This window comes from Thrips palmi, unplaced genomic scaffold, assembly GCF_012932325.1.
Source record: "Thrips palmi isolate BJ-2018 unplaced genomic scaffold, TpBJ-2018v1 HiC_scaffold_19, whole genome shotgun sequence".
Lineage (NCBI taxonomy): Eukaryota > Metazoa > Arthropoda > Insecta > Thysanoptera > Thripidae > Thrips > Thrips palmi.
Window position 1 is genome coordinate 13786429 of NW_023144628.1, and position 9477 is coordinate 13795905.

The following is a 9477-nucleotide window of genomic DNA, read 5'->3' on the forward strand; positions in this document are numbered from 1 at the left end:
GAATTAACTTTTGTCCCGAAGTTTTTACTTCCCTAAAATCCACATGTGCACTGTAACGAGTTTGGCACTACAGGAGACAAAGGGGAAGTCACAGCCTCAATCTGAAGACTGCAATGGATTCCGGATGAAAAAACACATCTAGCCACCAAGTTTGAAGGATGTGAGTCCAATGGCTAGCATCAAATTTGGTACCCAAATTTCAAAAGGGGGTCGCGTATTTTTTTTGTTTTAAACTCCGTACCCGATTTGCCACGGATCCCCTGTGCGTCAAACTTTCGAATTGTGGATAAAACAATGTTTTGGTGGTCCTTTAGTCAGCTGTGTATGCGCGTTCTACTTTCCCAAACTCATACGGCTGCAATCCAGGTATTTGCTTCAAAATGTAAATCCGTAGGCGTCAATTTATGTAAACTCCGTAGACATTTCCCCTATGATTCAGTGGAAAAAAATTTTTTTTCTCGAAAAGTGTGACGCTTGATTTTGTTTCGCATTCTGCATGCCGAAACAAGAAAAAAAACCCAATATGAATGAAATCGGACAACTTTTATTTTTTCACGGTTCTAACTGCGAAATTGTAACATTTCTGTAGAATGACCCACTTGATAAGACATCAAATTTTTAACAAATTTTCACAGTGGGACCTATTTAGGAGAAAATAGCATTTTCACCAGAACCTCCCCTTAAGACGGATCGAATTTTATGAAGTGGCGCCTATTTGGAAAACTTTGAGGCCTGTTTTACCACTGCTAAGCCCTTGTCCCATTCTTACCCCCAACTTAAAAAGTCCGAATTGTCATAGTTTATTTAACGCAACTGCAAAATTAAATGAATTTTGATCTTACTTTAGCGCCAAATGGGGGGAACAGAGTACCCCATCCTTTAAAAGCATTAGAAACACTCCAAAACGCCATAGCAGAGTTGTGGAAACCTTATTGATCAAACTGTCCCATTATTACCCCAACTGACCCTACCCCCTATGAGGGCAACAAACATTTGAGCCAAATATGAGGAAAATCGGAGATGGTCGATTAAGGTCGTGTAAATCTACCATGGAACGCCCCAGAATTTATGTCGTTTCGAACGTGGCCATTTGAATCGGCCGGCCGGCCAGTGACTTATTATGAGAGTGTCCCGCACCAATCCCGCACCGCTGCGTTGTTGTTTTTGTTGTTGTTTTGTTACTCTTCAAATCGGAGTTAATTGAGCCATTAAACTGCGTACCTGTGCACATGCATCTGTGAATTATCGTCCCTTAATGTAGTTTAAGAGTCGTTTTAAGACTTATAGTTTCTTTTTGAATAAGCTGGTCATGTAGCTGCTCCTTTAAGCGAGGTTTGATGGTACTTCTGATTCAGTTAGCACCATGATCGCTTCGCTCCACCTCGCGACTTTCAGTGCTCATGTTCCCCGAACAAGAGTCACCCGCGTTTCGAAACCATTCCTCTCAAGTTTGCCAAGCCAACCGTCGTGATGTTGCTACGTTGTGAGTTAGAACTACAAGGTAGGTTTACGCCAGACCGCGTCTTGTCGTAACAGGCTTCGCGATGTCTCGCTGCCTGTTCCTCCAATCCACGCCTGGCGTACCTACCTTGGCCTGCGGCAGGCAATGGCTTGTCCGTTGTCGGTTATTTTTTAACTTGTTGAATGCTGGGGGGCTCCGCCCCCAGACCCCCCTACATTTTAAATAGAGTTGTTTTATCTACAGATAACACGATCTTGACCCTTGTCACTTTTTAACTTGTCGAGGCTCCCCCTTTCTCCAAGACAGAAGTGGTCTATCTGCAGAAATCTCTATTTTTCGCCGTTTTTTAGGTGTTTTTCGCCTATAAAAACTGAACCAGTTGAGCTAGGATGGTGAAATTTCGCGTGTGCCGAGCCAAGGACATACCCAAGAAGTGTGCAAAATCTCACCGAGATCGGCCGAGCCGTTCAGGAGGAGTAGTGCGGACAGACACACAGACAGACAGACAGGAAAAACTTTTCAACCGCACCCGAGTAACAGGCTTCGCTATCGCTCAGCCAATAATGATAGACTTTAAAGATGTTCCATTGTCAGAACAATGTGGAATACATTAGCATTGGAATTTTTCAAAATTCCCGCGTTGTGATTTCTTTTCATTGCCAACTTTAAATTTTGACGGGGGGGGACATCCCCCATTGGTACCACTGCCATTCGTAGCCACCCCTGAGCCACCCCCTATCCCTTTACACAACTTTTTTTGCTTTCCCCACACTCCTACCCAAATTGACTTCGTGACTCCTAGGATTTCTTGAAATCGTATTTTTCAAGAATTGACACTTCCACCTGAACGCCGAGTGAAGAACAAGAGGGAGAAATGGTACCGGAACCAGTTCCCATAAACGTCTTATTTATAGGTTCACTGTAAAACCAAACGTGGACAACTCCACGTTTGAAATGCGGAGGAGTGGGAAATTTTTAGTCTCCACACTTGGAAGTGCAGAGTTTGCAGTCTCCAACTTCAAACGTGGAGTTGTCCACGTTTGCACCAGCAAAGAGATAGGGGCTCTGTGAGCTACTCCACACTTGAAGTGTGGAGGCGCGTACTCTGCACTTCCAAATGTGGAGACTTACCCGCACTAGGAGTGTGGACTTGTCCACGTTTGGTTTCACAGTGTTTTGACGGTTAAAATCGTGAAAGTCGTCTAAAATTAAACAAGGTAGGTTTACGCCAGACCGCGTCTTGTCGTAACAGGCTTCGCGATGTCTCGCTGCCTGTTCCTCCAATCCACGCCTGGCGTACCTACCTTGGCCTGCGGCGCTAGCCTGCCTGCGGCAGGCAATGGCTTGTCCGTTGTCGGTTATTTTTTAACTTGTTGATACTGGGGGGCTCCGCCCCCCAGACCCCCTACATTGTAATTAAGTTGTTTTATCTACAGATAACACGATCTTGACCCTTGTCACTTCTTAACTTGTCGAGGCTGGGGGGGTCCGCCCCCCCGACCCCCCTTTCTCCAAAACAGAAATGGTCTATCTGCAGAAATCTCTATTTTTCGCCGTTTTTTTAGGTGTTTTTCGCCTATAAAAACTGAACCAGTTGAGCTAGGATGGTGAAATTTCGCGGTGCCGACCAAGGGCATACCCAAGAAGTGTGCAAAATCTCACCGAGATCGGCCGAGCCGTTCAGGAGGAGTAGTGCGGACAGACAGACCGACAGACAGACAGACAGACAAAACTTTTCAACCCCACTGGAGTAACAGGCTTCGCTATCGCTCAGCCAATAATACAAGGTAGGTTTACGCCAGACCGCGTCTTGTCGTAAAGGCTTCGCGATGTCTCGCTGCCCGTTCCTCCAATCCGCGCCTGGCGTACCTACCCTTTGGGCCCGCGGCGCTAGCCTGCCTTCGGCAGGCAATGGCTTGTCCATCGTCGGGTTTCTTCTAACTTATGCATGCTGGGGGGCTCCGCCCCCCCGAACCCCCTCCATTCTAGATCCCTTGTAACTTTTTAACTTGTCGGCGCCCCCCAGACCCCCCCCTTTTTCAAGACAGAAGTGATCTGCCTGCAGGAAACTCGATTTTTCGCCGTTTTTTAGGTGTTTTTCGGCTATAAAAACTGAACCAGTTGAGCTAGGATAGTGAAATTTCGCGTGTGCCGAGCCAAGGACATGCCCAAAAAGTGTGCAAAATCTCACCGAGATCGGCCGAGCCGTTCAGGAGGAGTAGTGCGGACAGACAGACAGACAGACAGACAGACAGGAAAAACTTTTCAACCCCAATGGAGTAACAGGCTTCGCTATCGCTCAGCCAAAAACGTCTTAACAACTTGACTGCAAATTACTTTGCCTTAACTGATTAATAAACTAATGTCTCATAAGTTTTAGTAAGGACACAAACATCACAATCACATTTAAAAAAACGTCTAAACAACTTGACTGCAAATGTCACAATCACTTAAAAAAACGTCTAAACGACAAGTCTGAGATTTACTTTTTCCCTTTAAATTTCGACGATACTCTTTCAATTTTTTGTCACTGGTCTGAAAACAAAAAACAGAACACATTAGATTAGAAAAGCACATGTACACATGAAAATCATGCAAGGTAGGTTTACGCCAGACCGCGTCTTGTCGTAACAGGCTTCGCGATGTTTTTGCTGCCCCTTTTCCCCCAAAACCGCGCCTGGCGTACCTAGTAGGTACTACCTACCTTGGCCTGCGGCGCTAGCCTGCCTTCGGCAGGCAATAGCTTGTCCATCGTCGGTTACTTCTAACTTGTTGCATGCGCGGGGGGGCTCCGCCTCCAGACCCCCCTTCCTTCTAGGGATTTTATCACAGTAGCATGACTTGATTGAATTTGAATTATGAGGCTGGGGGGCTGCTCCCCAAACCCCCCACTTCGACAATGGACCTGTGCAAAAAAACTCTTTTCCCCTTTTTTGGGGTTTTTTGGCATTAAAAATCGTTGGCACAGGGGAGGGGGGGGGCCCCAAAAATTTAAAAAATTCAAAAGACCCACCTTTCAAATGTGGGAAGAACAACCAAAAGACAGAAGAAGGAAAAAACTTTTAACCCATGAGTCGGCTTGCTATTAGCCAATTTAAACCCTGCCAAAATATGAAAAAGGCTTTCTACTTTTCCCTTTTTTTTCCCTTCATCGGCCTCTGGTAAATTCTTAAAAATTGTAAAAAGGGGTTTTCATAAACAAATGTTTTTTCAGGTTTTTATGAATATGCAAAGGGCCCCGTGGGATTTCCCCAAAGGCCCATGGCCTAAAAAGAATCGGTATTCCCCCCAAACTTGCAATGGGTTCGCAAGAATGGCTATCTAAACTTCCACTCCCCTTCCCCAAAGCCTTTTTAACATTTTGGCCTGTGCCCCCTCCGTTGGAGCTCAAAATCCACAAAACAGATATCCCCCAAAGCAGACTGGTTTCACCCATATGGGGATCCCCGTTTCCCAAAGGGGGGGAAAATTTGGTTGAATTTCAAATTGGGGAAGTTGGATTGCTTTTAAGGCCAAATTTATTTGTCCCGTTGCGGCTGAGGGCCAAAAAACCTCGGTCAATCCCCCAGGAAACAGGGAAAACCCAAAAATATTTTTTGTATTAACCTTTTTATTTTGTTTTGGTAAAAATTTACGGAAGCCGAAATGTTTGGCCGGTTCTGGGGGATTTTTTCATTCCTGTTAAGAGCAACTGTGTCAAATTTTCAATCACCTGGGTCAAATAGTATGGTTTATATGGGCTTAAAACTAAAAAAAAATGCTACTTTACGGGGAAATTTCGGACATACAAACGTCACGCCGGGGAGAGGGGTATGCCTGAACACTTCCAATTTCGCGGGGTTTTGAGTGGTGGAAGCTGAAGAGCTCTTCTGAAAGTTGAAGATTCCAATAACAACGATAATCCCAATTGTTACAGGGGTTTTCTTTGTAAACTTCAAATTTTCATGAAATGGGGCAAAGCTACATCTTTAATACTTAGTTTTTATGTGCGGTTCTACCTTAGTGTCAACGACTGTTTGTGATTAATTTTCTTTCATGTGACATGAGAGTTGGACTTGGCGAATGGCTGCATAGCTCGCCGTTTACTATGCAACGCTTTCCCTGAGCCCCTGTATCTTCCAAACCCGTACATACGACACGACTACTTGCCTTTCATATGCATGTATGTGATCGTATGTAATCTTGTAGAGGAAGATTTAAGATTCACTTTCGCGTAATAAAGTATGGCCCGAGTTGCCTGTGAAAGCTAATCGGTCAAAAACTAACAAATAGAAGCGTTCTAATGGCTCTACTAGTTCCACCCACTATTTCTGAAATTTAACTACTATTTTGAGTGCAAACATTTCTTAAAATTTTGTATGAATGACCACCCCTACCTTACTTTTTCATCTAAACCCCTTTCGAATTTTTCACATAATCATATTAGCACTTTTGAAAGAGACAGTGATCGATTTTGGGACCAAAATCAGAACGAAAAGTCGTTTTTTTCCCCGGGGTCCGAAATTACCCCCAAAAACGGGGGAATTTCGGACCTGCTTCGGACCCTCCACTGTAAAAACGGTGAGGTGCAAAAATTTGAAATAAGCGCCAAATCGAAGCTAAAGGTGCGTAGATGATAAATTTTAACCCTCAAGTCCATGACAGCACCACAACTTTCCCAAATTTTAAAAAAAAACCCCTCAAAAGTTCCGAAGTTACCCCGTTTCACGGTACGGAGCGACGAGGCTGGTTTGCTCGTCAAAAATGTAGTACGTTTTAGATTCGATCACAGTGGGCTAAAACGCCCTTTTAGACGTCAAAAACTACATTTCAGCCATTTTCGATCGTATATGTTTCCCAAAATTTTGGGACAGACCCTCTTTTTGGGCTTACTTTATTAATTTTGAAAAAAGCGGCGGCAAGTGTGACTTTTTCTCAGCCGTGGTTCACCGAAATTGATTTAGTATAATCGTATTTTTTTGTTGTTTTTTCTGAGTCTGCGGGAGCAGTTTTCTTTCCACTAGATCAATTTCAAAACATATGTTGTTTTTAAAAGTAAATTTCAGACGAATTAATTGAAAAAATGCTTAAAAGGGGTCAAAAAAGGGGTCAAAAACATCACTTAAATTTTATGTACGTTCTTAAAAACATTACTGTAAAAATCATGGCTACGATTTTATAACAACTGTCAAAATTCAATTTTCCCAAAACCAATTTTTAAATGATATATCATTTTACTCTTCATGGAACAATAACATGGCAGGCTCATTAGCCTGGTCATCAAGGGGCCAACTATAAGTGAAAGAACTGTGGCACACAGTTTTTAAGACTTTGGGTTTAGGTTTTTTTTTCTGAAAGAGCTGATCACAGAATCAGATGAAACAAATTGCAGCAGAAGATCTGCTTCCCATCAAATTTTGCACTTCCGGGTGGCCTTTTTTGAGTGTTTGTTTAAGAGAAAGGGGGAGGGGGGCTAGGGAAAAAAGGGGCCAAATAGCACGTGAAAAGACAAGGGACGGTTGGGATGGAGACACGGTTGCTTGGATTCTTTCTTCGTTGGGACGCATTTTCTATCAAAAAGGGGAAAATGCCAATTTTTTTAAAGTTTTACAGCCGCGTATTACTGTTTGCGCAAATATGCGCAGGGTTTTTTCTGTTGCTCCTTTCAATTTACACATAGGTTGATAATTTCCAGCGCTGAAACCTGCTTGATAGTGCTTGATTCTATAGTAGATCTCAAACTTTTGTTTTTAAAGTAAAAATTTTAAAAAATAAAGCGATTATATGCACACCAACACCCTTCAAATTATCGCAGGAAGATAACTCGGATATAATTTTGAACGGGAATACTTGTTCTTTGAAATGGAACCTCCGGAGGTTCAAAATCTAGATGCAAAGCCGTCAAAATCGCTGTGGCGTTTTGTTGCATTTTTTACTAAAAATAACACACTATCACAAGGTTTAACTTTTACGGGCCCGTAGTGGGCGTAGTTTTGGTCTGACAATAAAAAAAAGACCAGATTTGAAATCTGCGGAAAATTTCCGATCCGATGGAGACAAAGTTTGCCCGTTTAAACGATTTTTAATAAAGAGGTTTTGAGCGCCTAAAAGGGCGTTTTAGCCCACTGTGCGACGGCCGCGCCCCCACACGGATAGGCCCGCATTAACGTGTAGATGCAGGGCATAGGTTTTCCCATATAGTTGCTCCCTAAAAAAAAGAAAACCAAACCACATAAACAAGGTAGGTGTACGCCAGACCGTGTCTGGTCGTAACAGGCTTCGCGATGCTGCGCCAGTTTCGACCATCCACGCCTGGGGTATTCACCTACTTGGCCCGCGGCGCTGACCTGCCTCCGGCAGGCTGCTTCCCTAGGCAGGCCGTAGAGATGGGCGTGATCCCCTCTAAAAATAGTATTTGGTCATCAAAATCTACACCAATGGGATTTAACTTTCGATCGGTGCCCCGAACGGGTTCTATTTTCGTCATCAGCAGCCTCAAAAACATATGAAACGATATGAAACTTGACAATAAGTTGAAAGTACCAAAAAAGTTGTCTTTTTTCTGTCGTTTTTGAAGTGTTTTTTTGGGTGATATGACCGAATGGATTGAGATAGAAAGCTGCATTTTGGTGTGTGGCGAGCCAAGGACATACCTAATGACCCTGCAAAATCTCAGCCAGATCGGCCGAGCCGTTCAGGAGGAGTAGTGCACACACACACACACGCACGCAGACAGACACACAGACAGACAGACAAAACTTTTCAACCCCACTGGAGTAACAGGCTTCGCTATCGCTCAGCCAATGACGAACGTCCCTTCTCTCCGAGCAAGCGTGTCAGTAAATTACCGTGGAAGACTGCAGCTGGAGAGGAACTATGCAGGTCAGAAATAAGGAAGTATCCTTGACACTTTCAGTGGAAGATTTCTGTTTGTATACAGAATGACCTGAGCTGCCATCAAAGCCGTATTAACCTTCCAAATGTAAAGAGATTTCTGTGCTGCCCCTACATCAGTAAAATAACAAAAAAGCGTTAAGAGTGCAATTGAGGCCACTGTTAAAAAATTTTGGGAAAATTCCAGGAGAACTTTTTGGAAAAAAATTGCCTCTGATCGCTCACTTTTCAGGACTTTCCAATTTTTTTTAAACAGGGGGGAAAAATTTTTGAAGAATCTTCACACAAATTTAAAACAAAGTAATTATCCAAAAAAAGTAAAACTTAAAAACAAATTTCTCGTAAAATCGGGGAAATTTTTTCAGGGTGTAATTTTCGGGCTAAAAATGTTTCACGTGAAGAGTCCCCATAATTAGATATCCCTCCACCAAATCATGCAAACAAAAAAACCTTGCAATTTCAAGCAATTTAGTTTCATGTTGTAGGACTAAACGCGCTGCTGTGTGGTCAAAAAGGGGCTGGCAGAGAGACTGAAGCGTGAGTTTCAGTTACTTCTACAGCAGAGAGGTCCGGCATGCTCCTCGTTGCGGCATCTTGGATTTTAGGGTATGATGGATACATGTCAGGGATATTTTTCTGTACCATACTTGACCTCAAAACAAGTAGTCCTCTTACCAGGTCAAGGTGAAGCATGATCAAGCTCATCATCTGAGAAGACTTTGCGTGCAGGTGCTTTTTCTGCAACTTTATCAAAAGGATCTTTCTTGCAGTCTCATTTTGAGACTCATCGTTAAAAATTTTATAAATAAGTTTAGCTGCATCTTTATTTCCATCAGCCCTGCATTCATCTCAGTAGCGAGAGCAAGTTCCGCAGTAGACCCTTGGTTGCGTAGCGAATCCACGCGCTCCTTTTTCCTCTTTTCCGTAAGATTTTCAAATGAGGAAGGCCGTCCTGGCCGCTTTACTTCTGGTTTTCCCTTAAAATGCACCTTTTTTCATCCAGCCAGAGCATGAGTGGTGAGGATCATAAACTATTTTTTTCCAGGAGTCTTTGCGCGTCTTTGGAAATTTCGTACGAAAGGCGGCGCAAAGTTTCCTTTGCTTCGTCAAAATCACTGCCTTTCCAATAAGTTTTCCTGCCT